Here is a 14,140-nt window from a genome sequence, read left to right as displayed (position 1 = left end):
CTTAGTACTACTCCAACTCGAACACACTTAACTACAAAGTTTCCTTTGTGATCAAACTCACTTTGTTTCCAACCACATTCACAAAACCTTCACCAAGTTTTGTGCCTAATGAACCATACATCAAAAATCCCCTTAAGCTTGCCTATTGATAAGTAGGAACACAACAAAATACCAATAGTTCAAGTGTACCATGTAATAGTCCTTAGGTGTGAAAATGAATGAATGTTTTAAATAAAGTCCACAAGAGTTAGCAACTTAAGAGACTTAAAAATCTAGACAAGAAACAAATAATCATACAAAGCTGAAAAAAAAGAAAAAGACACTAGGAAAATAGAAAAGAGGTGGTGGTCTCAACAGATGTAAGAAAACAAAATCCACATAAAACACCAATGAATAGCCTTTTATCTAAATCCCACTATAATTTTTTTAATTTTGTATTGAATCAAGACAAAGACCCCACTTAATTATAGAGATGTGCAGAAGTTACAATTATTGACAACTTCCTCTTGTTCGTGACTTGTCCCTCCCTCCATGTCTACTTTCTTCCAATACAAATGCAGTCCTCATAAAGCTGCAATTAATGAACAATGAAGCATATTATTGCAACTAATGAGAGAGATAGAATGAGCATGGTACAGCGGTGAAATGATCAATTCATATGCAAACGACGAAGAAGTACAACATAAATAGAAAATAAAACGGGGTAGTTTCACAGCGTACCATCATTTACAGTGTAAAACTCGAATTTTACAGTCTGTGGCGTTAATTAAAACTAAAAGGTATTGGGGCCGTCAATAACACTCCAGACAGAATTATGAAGATTTTCTTCGCAAATAGAAGTCTTGACTTTATTTTCTACGGGTAAATTTCTAGTAAAGATTTATAATATTGGCTGATTATTATTCAAATCAGGTCAGACATTCACTTATATTATTTTGTTTTTATTTTCACCTAATTTTTAGTTTCAAATAGCTCATTTTATCCTCTGGTTAAAACAAGGAGTTCGTCGTTACAAAGATGAATAAAAAATTCTCCCAACCAATCTGCAAATGTAATTGTAAACAGATGCGTTGCGGTACTTGCAGTCAGCTCTGTAATTGTAGAAATCCAGCTTTTATAATGGTAAAAATGAGATGTGATGTAATTTATCGTCTTTTCCAAATGTTTTATCATTTTAAATTAGTCAGATTCATTTGTGTTTGTTTGATAAAAATGTGTAATTTTCATCCTCAATGTTTTAAAAGTTCAGCTTAAAAGTTCTATGCTGATAAATCGTATATATGTTGCATCAATAGGATTGATGGATCTGTTTGGATGAAGTTCTCCAAATTGTAGATCACATTTGTGAGACAATTTGAAGGCACGAGATGAACATAAAAAACATTGAGATTGACACTGTCCGTCTTTTTCAAAGACTTCGAGAAGAAAGAATCAGATTTTATTTTATTGTGCTACGTAAGGCACGTCAAATTTGCAACCGTTTCAATGAAAATTCCATAGGCATGAAATTGTACAGTATTTGGCACATTTTGCAAAGAAAGAATCTGATATCATAGTGTAGGGCACTTCAAATATGCAAACGTAAATGAAACTTTCACAGGATTTCACAGGACAGGCATGGAATTCAGATTTATTTTGTGCAAGGCGCTTCAAATATGCAACCGTGAAATGAAAATTCCATAGGACAGGCATGGAATTCAGATTTATTTGTGCAAGGCGCTTCAAATATGCAACCGTGAAATGAAAATTCCATAGGACAGGCATGAAATTGCAGGTTATTTTGCACATTCTGTTCGAATAAAGCAGTTGCAAATCAAATCGAAGGCACACGATGAACATTAAACATTAAACATTAAACATTGACATCTGTTAGTCTTTTAGAAAGATTTTGAGAAGTAAGAATCAAATCAGATTTTATTGTGCAAGGCACTTCAAATACGCAACCGCTAATGAAATTGCACATTCTGTTCGAATAAAAGCAGTGACAAATCAAATTGAAGGCACGCGATAAGCGTAAAACTTTTAAGATCAAACAATAAAGATTAGCATCTATCAGTCTCTCAGACAGATTTGAAATAAGAAAATTCAATTTTATTATTGCCGAAATTCAGACAGAGGAAATAAATAAATGTAGAAAATTGCACTGGAAGCGGAGATCGCAGCGCAATTGACGAGAAGCAAAAAGATTCCAAATCATTTTGTTGAAGCTCAGAAGGGATAGACTCTTTCTGCAGCGGAGGAAACGGCGATAGTGAAGATCCAGATATCGCACGAATCGCAGATTAGCCGCACCACCCTCTGGGTCTTGCAAGGTCAAGATGTCAGCCCCCATCCCTGCTACATCACAGGCATGGGAGATGATACGCCCAGATTGGTGGCCTTCATTTTTCCACAAGCTCAGGCAGGATAGCACCAGCGTTACACATCAAATCCACAACAATTCTTGCAAATTATTCCCATTTGCCAGCGGACAAACCCTCGGACAGAGTGAGGGGACACAATTCTGCAACATGTAAGTACAGCTCCTCCTCTATGCCCGTCATATCTCTTCCTCTTCCCCATTGGCAAAGTAAGTACCTTACCTTGCTAACGAACCCTAGGTAATTAGATTTAGATTAGAAATTGCGAATGACTGAATGAAAAGGGGGATCGTGCATAAGTAGTGGGAAAGAAGTGGGCTTAGGTAGAACAGTTGTTAGGCAGTCATTTTCAGGGGTCCATCGGATTAAATTCATGCTCATGAGATGTGCTGTCCTTCTCTTCGCTGCTACAGTGAAAATGAAAATGCCTCCCTCGCTCATTCCCCCAAATCTAACAGTCCCCAGTCATGAATTTGCAGTAAAATTTAAATGCGTAGGTGTTTATCTCAGCCAGACAGTTTCTTCCAGGAACAGAGCAAATCCGTGCGTCGCTAAATTAAATCTTCAAATTTGGTATGATTTGATGGCAATGGCTAAAGGGTAAACTATTTTGTTTACCCTGCATATGCCTTATTTTTTAAAATTTTTTAATTTGATGTGAAAAATTTTACATTAGTACAATGGTATCACTACTATGAAACAAAATCAAATGTAAGAAATAAAATTGAGATGATAAAATAATACAAACAAGTTTTAAACGCTTCTTAAATTAAATAAATTTTTATTATTATTATAAATTAAAGATTTTTTAAAATATTAAAATATAATAAGTTATAGTATTAGTTTATTTTAATAACATGTCAAATTATTGTTTTGATAATAGTGTAAATTTGCTATATAAGATTTAATTTCATCTTCTATTTTAACTAATATATTAAAAAAATTCTTAAAATATTTTATTTATAAAATTTAAAATTTACAATAATACAAATTATTTTATAATTATTAAAATTCACCTATAACTTTTCTACTTATGTAAAAAAATTTAAAAGAATAAGGCATAGGCAGGGTAAACAAAATAATTTACCCTTTAGCCATTGCCTGATTTGATGCGCCTTCGTCCTTTCGATTTGGCTGAACGTCCCCACAAGATTTTGCAATTTCAACCATTCCCGTTGCTTATTTAAGCGCTGGCGAAATTTGAGTACCTACTGTTTTGACTCATTGTGAAGGGTGGGGCAAATGAATTTGTCTGCCATTGAAGAGGGGCCCAAGACAAACGAAAAAGTCCTGGTTTGAGGCCCTCCAACCAGGAAAAGCGAGAAGCCGTTGCATCATCCACAGGAAGATTGTCCCCATGATGAACTAACTTTTGCCTACCCTTTTTAAATGTATACGTTATATCCTCTTTATATATATTTTTAACGTTCACAATAAGAAATATCCATCGGAGGGCTTTCTCAAAGTGTTGACAGCTGTGTCATGGTACTGTGTCCATTGAGAGGACTGCTGAGTGGTTGAGTGAGTTCATCATCACTTTAAGAAAGAATTGAAATGCTGAAGACAAAAAATGGTAAGGTTATCTAGTTGTATCAGATTACGTTTTTGGTTATGGACAGTGAAAATTATTCACTTACAGTAAACTTTTACATTTATTTAATCCATGTTTTAGTCATTTATGTAGACAATTGGATATATTTGAACTACATTTCAAATTAGATGTGATCAGGAGTGAAAGGCTTCACAAAAATCTTGAAAGTTTGATGTGTCTTGGTACAAATCTTGACAGTTGTATGTCTCTTGGTACAACTCATTGAGTAAGAGGGCTTGGAAAAGTTGAGGGAGGTCAACATCAGTTAGGATAGGAAAATGATAGAAATACATAGAAAAACATGACAAGATAAGCTGTCTCATTGACTAGTTTTTATCCTAGTTAAAAAATGCATTTATTTGTACTGAAATTACATGCATTTAATCCACATGTCAAATTGGATGCATTTTGTATTAAAAGACTTGACCAAAATCGTGAAAATAACTTGTTTCTTCCTATAGATCACCTAGCATGAAGCTAGGAGAGGTAAACATCACCTTGTTTGAAAAAATTATTGAAATGACAAGGTTGGTTGTTTAGGTAGACAACATTTTGGCCTAGCTAAAGTTATTCACTCAGCCAACCCAAAATCATTGATATTTAATCCACATCTCAAATTATACACAATCCCCACATGTATTAGTATTTTTCCCAAAATGCAAACAAGAATAAAAATTTAAGATTAGTTACATTAATAAACATGTTTGAGAGGTTTTTCCCATTTTAGAGAATGCATTATGAGACTAAGTCCACTAGAAAGTGTTCATTTTTTTTAGGTCAACCATGCAAAGCAATTTGGGATAGGCCCTATACTACCAATCATTCCTCCTCTTAGGGAGTTTTTTTTAAAAAGATAATAAGAAAGTTGATAGATATCTCCTTATGCTTAATCAACACTTCTCTAAACAACTAATTGAGCATTCAATTTATTTCAAATATGGATATCTATATCTACATTATCAAATATTATGAAGTAGATAAATGAAATTGTATGACAACATGAGAACTACAAAGTTCATAGAAGAAACATAACATAGTGTTTTTCATGAGCAAAAAACCCTCATAGTGATGAAAAACTACTCATAAAATGTCTCATTGGCTTAATCAAAAGATTCATTGTTTGCATACCATCATTGGCTAATAGATCTCACTAGCAAATGAAAGTTCCTCATTGGCGATAAAACAACATATCACTGACAAAAAAATCACATTCCATCTCTAAAAATAAGTGCACAAAGTATTATCTATATTTATGTATATATCATTTCTTGAGTATCTCATTTAGTTTGAGATTCAAGAACCCACGTGTAATCACAAAGTATGCATATCACTATAAATTTCTCTGTATAATTGTGTATGCATTTTATGCCCACATGTATATAATAGAGTCAAGAAATTACTCCATACAACATAAGCCCAATATCTCACAGATTGTTCAATAAAAACCCTTTCAAAATATCATTCAAACTCAAGCTACTTTAAACAAAGTTGTATGTCTTTAAAATAATTTCAAAAAACTTTTTCAAAAACTTTCATAGAAAACCATATATCCAACCGAATTCCATAACCACGATGAAAATTGAAAGAACAAAGCATCCAACCAAATTTTTACAACTACCCATGAATCCTATTGTAATTTCAAAGATTTAAACAAGTGAAATAAATATTCAACTTCTAAATTTACTTTTCAAACCTTAGTTGTAGGACTTAACAAGAGACAATAAGAAATTGGAAGTGAATAAAAATCTCCACATAGAATTTTGACAAGCGTCGAGTTAAGGTGCTCAACTAGTAGGTCCTCTCCCCTAGTAGACATGTTTAGGAAATTTGATATGACATTTGAGTGCACTCATTACTAATTTTGTGTCATCCATGACATCACATTTGAAATGAGCTCTATAGTACTAATCATCCCTTATATTAGGGAGAAGTATCTTTTGTCTTTCTCATATTATTTTTCTTTATTAAGAGAGTTAGAAAAGGACAAGTAAGGAATCTATTATTGTGATGGATGACCTTCCATTTTATTAATATGTTTAGATTGTATAAATTATTGTTTAATTATAAGTTAATTATTTATCTATGTATTATGTATATTAAATTAATTAGTATAAATTATTAGATATATTGATCTTATAGTAATTATATAACAAGAATAGATTATATTGTTTCCATTTTACATAACTTTTTGAAATTAAGTTCACTAGTAAACATATTTAAGAAGGTTTACAAGATATTAGAGTGCACTGAGTCTTTTGGTTATCCATAATAATACGATTTGTGATAATTCATGCTCCCTTATTACCTTGGCAAATTCACTAGCAATCTATAGTATATTGAATTTGAATTTACCAGATTTCCAATGTCTATTGTCTCCATCTCTGAATCTATTTTCTTACTATTTTATTTTGTCTTCTTCTTCTTGCTAGGTGATGCCTTGATCTATCCTCTAGTTTTCCTCTTTTCATGTGTTTTTGTTTTCAACGGTGGTGATACCTTAGCTGGTTTGGGATCAATGGATTTACCTTCATCAATCTCTTCCACTATAATTTCTTCAATTGTTGGTAATTGTGGGCTTTTGGTTTGTGTTTCTATTTTTTTCCATTTTATCTTTGCATATCCAACTAGAATAGTTTTCTTATTTGTGGTAGTGGAATTACTACCTTCACTAGTTCCATGCTTCTATTCCAATTTACTTAGATCTTCCTTGCCTTTCTTTCTATTCTGGGATTTTTGAGTTCTAAGGTGATTCTCTCATAAGATTCCTCAAATGTGCCAAATCTTTTTGCTTTACTATCAACTAGTAATTACAAAAAGTTGTCTGCCTTTTGTCTTCTTCTTGTTGCTAGGTGACGCCTTGATCTGTCCTCTAGTTTTCCTCTTTCATATGTTTTTGTTTTCAATGGTGGTGATACCTTAGCTGATTTGGGATCAATAGATTTACCTTCGTCAATCTCTTCCACTATAATTTTTTCTATTGCTAGTAATGTTGGGTTTTTGGTTTGTGTTTCTACTTTCTTCCCTTTTCTCTTTGCATATGCATCTAGAATAGTTTTCTTATCTTTGTTAGTGGAATTACTACCTTCACTAGTTCTATGCTTCTCTTCCAATTTACTTAGATCTTCCTTGCCTTTCTTTCTATTTTAGGATTTTTGAGTTCTAAGGTGATTCTCTCATAAGCTTCCTTAAATGTACCAAATATTTTTGCTTTATTATCAACTAGTAATTACAAAAAGTTGTCTATGTTTAGGGTTGATAGATGTTCATCAATTTCATAGCCCATTGTAGGTATCCATGAGGTCTTGGGTTCTACCACTTGAATTTTTCAAGTGTTAGTGTAGACTAAGAAACAAATGGTGTCCTTGTACTTCTCTACAATATGTAAGGGAATTCTATATCTTATGTGCATTCTTTCTTGAAAATACTTTAAGTAACCCCACATGGCATTGTTCAAGTTTTCACCTAATTTTCCTATATATTCATTGATTTCATGTAATATAGGTCTATTGATTTTTCATGTGTCTTTACCAAGGAGGAAATTTTGAACATAAAAGTGTGTGTACAAAAAGTGTAACACTTCTATAAAACATTATTCTTGAGAATACCCATGAAAGAGGGCATCTTGTAGAATTTGAGAAAATATGCAAATCAAATCCACAAGCCCTTGAATCACGTGCATGTAGAAAACCTGTCACAGAGAAGAAAAAGACAAGAAGAGGTAAGGGTTTGGTCTGAAAATAAGAAAATTGTATTCTCAGATAAAATGAAAATTGATGTACAATATGATATGCAAATACACTAAAGGCCTCTAGAAAGCTTCTAGAATGAGCTAGAAAGCACTAGGAGATAAGTATGAAAACTAAGCATATGTCCACAAAAGGTGGATTATCCTCCACGTAGACGAGAGGATAAGTATAACAAGTTAGGAACAAACTCCTATGTTGTCAACAAGTCAATACGTAAAAGTATGCTAACTCCTAGATGAAAACTAATAAATGAATGCATTTATCCTAAGTAAACTTAAGTAAAGAGTAAATAATAAGTATTTAATCTAACACCCCCCATTAAGTGCAACTTAGGGGAATGCACTTAAGCTCACAAAAGCTATAATGAAATGCATAATGGGTCCAGGCAACGAGGCCATGTTAGGTACCCATGTACAAATGCAAAGAAATGCAACCTTTGAAAATGGGGAAAGAGGGAAAAGCTCATGGGAAAAACCCTCCCCAAAAAAGAGAGATAAGTACAAACATGTTATAAAAACATTAAGGAAGGAAGGCCTCAAAAAGACCCCCCAAGGAAAACTTCCGTAATCCTAAACATAGACTAGAAGTGGTTCAAGAGACTCTCTCAAAACCATAAGTACAACCAGCCACCCCCCATGAGAGAGAGAAGAGACACCAAAGCCCTGCCAAAATGATGGAGCCCCTGTAGAAATGATCGAACCAATGAAATTCCAATGTGGAAGAAACATAGGCACAAAACAAGGAAACCCCTAAATGAGAGGTGAAACTGGAAGGCCTAATGGATACTTAAAGGAGAAAACATGAGGATTGTGAAAGGGAATCCCTAAGGCAAGTGTGTTGGCATTATCATGAGAGAGGAGATGAATGTCCTCTATAGAATCTACAATGAGTGCACCTGGAGGCTCGATGAATGGAGCTGGAGGTTCAGGTAGAGCTGAAGAAGAATCATGTTGAAGAGAAAATACCTCAACTGGATGTGGTGTGGGAGTAAAAGTAGTGATCTCAGGAACAATACAAAGATTCAAGTATCCTGACTGCACCACATGATGTTCTCGCAAAAGAGAAGAGTTGTGCTCTAATAATAGAGATGGAGGACCAAAGTGTGAGAAAGTGTAGAGATTGGTGGTATGATCAACTATCCATGTAGCAATAAGGCATCTTGTTGCACGATCCCAAATGAAGACTGAATCTACAGTGAACTCAACTGTCTTCCTTGATCCACTACGTATAATCTGAGAAATTGATAGAAGGTTTACAGACAAAGATGGAACATACAATACATCATTGAATACACCATCCTGAATGCCAACGGAACCTTTCCCATAGATTGGTAGGGTAGTGTTATTCCCCATGAGAATATGAGGAATGGGAGAAGACACCTTGAGAAGATGTCATATGGTGAGAAGCACCTGAATCCAGTATCCAAGGGACTTGGGAAGGGGATGCAATAGATGCTTGTAATGCATGACCCTATCAAAAATTTCATGTAGATTTTGAAGATATGGAAGAAGACTGAAAGGTAGACCCTTGTGAGGTAGAAGAGGATGGAGAGGAAACAATGCTCTTCTAAAGAAGAGCTTGCAAATCTGCAATTTGTTTCTCATAGCCATCAAATCTCTTCTAAAAACAATGTGACTCATCGTGAGGTCCCTTCTGACAATAGGAATGGGTAGGAATCTCAATCTTCTTTTTCCCCTTCTTAGAGGAGGATGATGGACCAATAGAGTGTTGAGAAGAGGAGTTTGATATCTACTTCGGCTTTTGCTCCTGTGTATCCTTGGCAAGCAATGCTTGTGATGGTGAACCTGTAAGTGAATCCATCTGAGTGAGCTTGGACTGCTCACGAGTTAACCTATCACAAAATATCTCAAAAGAAGACATCTAATGTCTGGTGCCCAAGGCATCCATAGTGGAGTAGAAAGTGGAAGAGAAGATTTGATACTATCCTCGCAACTTTGAGAGTATCAAAAAAATACACATGATCTATTTTATTTTTTCCACATCTCTGCAAAATTTAATGCAAAGATTTGAACTTCATCAAGAAATCCTCAATGGTGGGAAAGCTGGTAGGTGTCAAAGAAGTCACTCTGCATCAAGTTGAAGTGTTTGGAATTCATTCACGATGCCAAAAAAGTTGTAGAACTTGGTCCAAATAGCCTGAGTGGTCAAACCATCCAAGTGAAATAGTATACTATCGGGGATGTTCAGTGCAATCAATCCCATGGCTTCATCCATTTTGTTTTTGTGTTGGAGAACCTCAAAAGGGCACTATATGATAGGTTGATTCTCATCCAGACATGACCATAAGCCTCGAGACATAAGAAGCTAAGTCATTTGTGCTTCTCACGTGTGATAATTGTGTGGCATTAGCTAGGTCACAAAGGGATCTGACATTGAGAGAAGAAGACAAAAGCAGAAGGGTCGATTTTGAAGTAAATTACAGAAAAGAAAATGCTCCCCCCAAAATGCAAAAGAGATTAGTTAACCCCCCAATGTATGATTTGGGCACTCTATACTTAGTGCAATTACAATAGCCAATTTAGGGCACATTTCTAAAAGTAGAATTTCAATCCACAAAACCTATAATCTGCAGATCTAGAAAGACGACAAAAAAAATGCACTTTCAAAAAAATGGAACCTGATTATGTGTCTAGATGAGCCTGTACTAAGCATTTAAAGTGACCAAAAATGGGATTTGCGAGTTGCAGAAAAATTTCAGGAACAAAGATCTCAAACCACCTACACCCACGTGTAGATCACAAAATTCTACCCCAAAACAAAAAAAAATTGCTCGCAAAAAGGAGTTCATATGAGGGAGATATCACTGCTTGAAAATCATTGTTGTAATTATTTTTCTTGAATCATCATTGTCGCATCTCCAAAAAATAAAGAAAAAAGCCCAAAAAATGTTAGATCTGTTATCTCAAACCCTCTTTCTCCTTTTTCTCTAAATACTAAACAAGCTACAACGGATCTGGCTCTGATACCATGTAGGATTTGAGAAAATATGAAAATCAAATCCACAAGCCCTTGAATCACCTACACGTAGAAAACCTGTCACAGACAAGAAAAATAAAAGAAGAGGCAAGGGTTTGGTCTGAAAATAAGAAAATTGTATTCTCGGATAAAATGTAAATTATAATTAATTGGGAAAGCCTCAAGGCCAACTCAAGAAATTATTTTGAAGATATGGCATAAAGGAAAGATGTTTTCCTTGTTTTCAGAGTGTGTTGTGTGAAGTGATCAAGGAAGTGCGAGAAAGAGAAGAGTATTTAGTAAATGTGAGTAAGTGATCAAAGGGATTATTGGATGCAAAGGTTGTGATTTAGTTACAAGATCAAAAGAAGCAGAAGTCTGGTTGATAGGACAGAGAAAGAGGAAGGAGAAGTACAATACAATTCTCTTATTCTACAAGGAATAATACAGAGATCATTTGGATAGTGGGTTCATTGGTCTTGCCCTTGAAGCTATTTGGATAGTGGGTCCATCTGTCTTCTATAACTACTAATAGGGTTGGCACAACTCCTAATAGGGATTCAAAGTCTCCTAATAGGGACTGATATGTACTAAATATTTTTATAGATTCCTAACAGGCCATCCTCTAACAAGGAATATTTATATTAGTACATCATCTTGTGGGTATCATCCCCACTAGGGTTTTTCCTCTGATCAAGGGTTTCCCTAGTTAACATATCTAGTGTTATTGTGCATGAGTATCTTGTTGTGATTTATTATTATATTTCTCATATGTTTAAGGTTTAATAAGATTGATAATAGTGATAATAGTTGGATAACTGATTCACCCCCCTTCTCAGTTGTATTGGTGGACTATAGGGTATGTGCAAGATCATGGTGTACCAAACTATGGCCTTAAGTGGCAGTGAAAAATCAGCAAATCAGGTTTATGTCAACTTGACACATAATTTTGAAGTGGTTATGGACTTTATATCAAAAAGTTGTAAGAAAATAATTTGTAGAAAATTGAATGTAGTTTCTAAACTACTAGGCCTTATCAGGAGAAAAAAATAATTGATTGGTCAAAAGTTTGAATTTTAATGCAGTACTAACAAAATTTCAGGGTGAAAATAAAAAGTAGGTGTATGTCTGACCACCTTAATCAAAATCAAATCATAATATTTTTTTAATATAATTATAGATATGAAAACTAGACTCATGCCCAGATGTGACGCATATTTTTTGATATTTTTATTCCAAATAAATAATTAAATATGAATTTTCTACCAAAACTTTTTCAAATTAAAAAAAGTCTCGTGTCTGACCACCCTAACTAATAGAAAATTTGATCAAATTTTTCTTTTTTTGTTTTTTTCTTATACTAGGCAAAGTATAGAATGTGACGCAACTTTTAGATTTAAAAAATGTTATATCGTTTGAAAGTTATAGCTATTTTTCATTCAGTATGTCAATCAGCACTTTACAATAATCTTCATTGATAATTAACTAATAAATACTTATCGAACTCAGAATTTGACAGAAATTATATTGATGGAATCTAGAGAGCGATATTAAAAAACCCATTTCGTTTCATTCAATTTTGATCAAAATAACATTGTCAGACGGCTACCCGAAGTCTGAGTATCACTAAAACTCTCTATAAACATGTCTTTGGGGTTGACCGGGCAGGCTTGGTAAGTACCAAGCCTGATCGGATATCCGATTCAAAATCGGATATCCGATTTGACACCAGATATCCGATATGGCTCGGTAGTCAAATTTCAAAAATCTTCAAATTTTGGAGGGAAATTCGATTTAAATGTTCTAGTTTTTTATTTTTAAATTATTTCACTTATATTAATATGTAAAGGCATATTTTAATATATTATATATATATAATAACGTAATGTAAACATACAAGATATAATCTAGTAATACATAATAATATCTTATGTTAATCTTATTACAATCTATAAATATAATATATATTATTATTATTTTTACTAAATATAATAACATAATTTATATATATATAAAATACGTATTATATATTATTATATTAATATGTATGTTATTAATATATTTATATAATAACGTAATATTTTCATTAAATATAATAATGTAATATGTATATGTATATATATATATATATATATTATTATATTATTATATTGATATGTATATTATTAATATATAAGAGTCAAAGGGGGTCATAGGGTGACCTATAAACCTCTTTGATCCATTAAACGACGATATATGTCTCTAGGGGTCCTAGGACCCCTATGGACATATGTCGTCCTTTAATGGGTCAAAAGGGGTCCCTTTGACCCATTAAAAGATGACATATGTCCCTAGGACCCCCAGGGACATAGCCGAATCGTTCATATCGGTCAAAGGGGGTCATAGGGTGACCTATGACCCCCTTTGACCCATTAAACAACGACATATGTCTCTAGGGGTCCTAGGACCCCTAAGGACATATTCGAATGGGTATTATGGGTCAAAGGGGGTCATAGGGTGACGTATGACCCTCTTTGACCCATTAAACGATGACATATGTCCCTAGGGGTCCTAGGACCCCTAGGGACATAGTCGAATCGTTCATATGGGTCAAAGGGGGTCATAGGGTGACCTATGACCCCCTTTGACCCATTAAATGACGACATATGTCCCTAGGGGTCCTAGGACCCCCAGGGACATAGTCGAATCATTCATATGGGTCAAAGGGGGTCATAGGGTGACCTATGACCCCCTTTGACCCATTAAACGATGACATATGTCCCTAGGGGTCCTAGGACCTCTAGGGACATATTCGAATGGGTAATATGGGTCAAAGGGGGTCATAGGGTGACCTATGACCCTCTTTGACCCATTAAACGACGACATATGTCCTTAGGGGTCCTAGGACACCTAGGGACATATTCCAATCGTTCATATGGGTCAAAGGGGGTCATAGGGTGACCTATGACTCTCTTTGAACCATTAAACAACGATATATGTCTCTAGGGGTCCTAAGACCCCTAGGGACATATTCGAATGGGTAATATGGGTCAAAGGGGGTCATAGGGTGACCTATGACCCTCTCTGACTCATTAAATGACAACATATTTCTCTAGGGGTCCTTGGACCCTTAGGGACATATTCGAATTGTTCATATGGGTCAAAGGGGGTCATAGGGTGACCTATGACCCCCTTTGACCCATTAAACGATGACATATGTCCCTAGGGGTCCTAGGACCCCTAGGGACATATTCAAATGGGTAATATGGGTCAAATGGGGTCATAGGGTAACCTATGACCCTCTTTGACCCATTAAAAGAGGACATATGTCCCTAGGGGTCCTCAGACCCCTAAGGACATATTCGAATCGTTCATATCGGTCAAAGAGGGTCATAGGGTGACCTATGACCCTCTTTGACCCATTAAAAGATGACATATGTCCCTAGGGGTCCTCAGACCCCTAGGGACATATTTGAATCGTTCATATG

General features: G+C 34.7%; 1 long non-coding RNA gene across 1 annotated transcript; it reads left to right on the top strand.

Annotated features, from left to right (window-relative positions):
- Positions 1-406: 406 nt before the first annotated feature.
- LOC149532316 (uncharacterized) lies at positions 407-1,612 on the top strand. Its single transcript, XR_016357771.1, has 2 exons — positions 407-1,122; positions 1,296-1,612. It is a non-coding gene; the product is annotated as an uncharacterized LOC149532316 (long non-coding RNA).
- Positions 1,613-14,140: the final 12,528 nt, after the last annotated feature.

The sequence above is a fragment of the Cupressus sempervirens genome, chromosome 10 (genome assembly GCF_028749045.1).
Source record: "Cupressus sempervirens isolate cs-2001-9-10 chromosome 10, ASM2874904v1, whole genome shotgun sequence".
Classification (NCBI taxonomy): domain Eukaryota; kingdom Viridiplantae; phylum Streptophyta; class Pinopsida; order Cupressales; family Cupressaceae; genus Cupressus; species Cupressus sempervirens.
The sequence above is the reverse complement of the archived record's forward strand: the minus strand, read 5'-3'. Positions and strand labels throughout refer to the sequence as shown.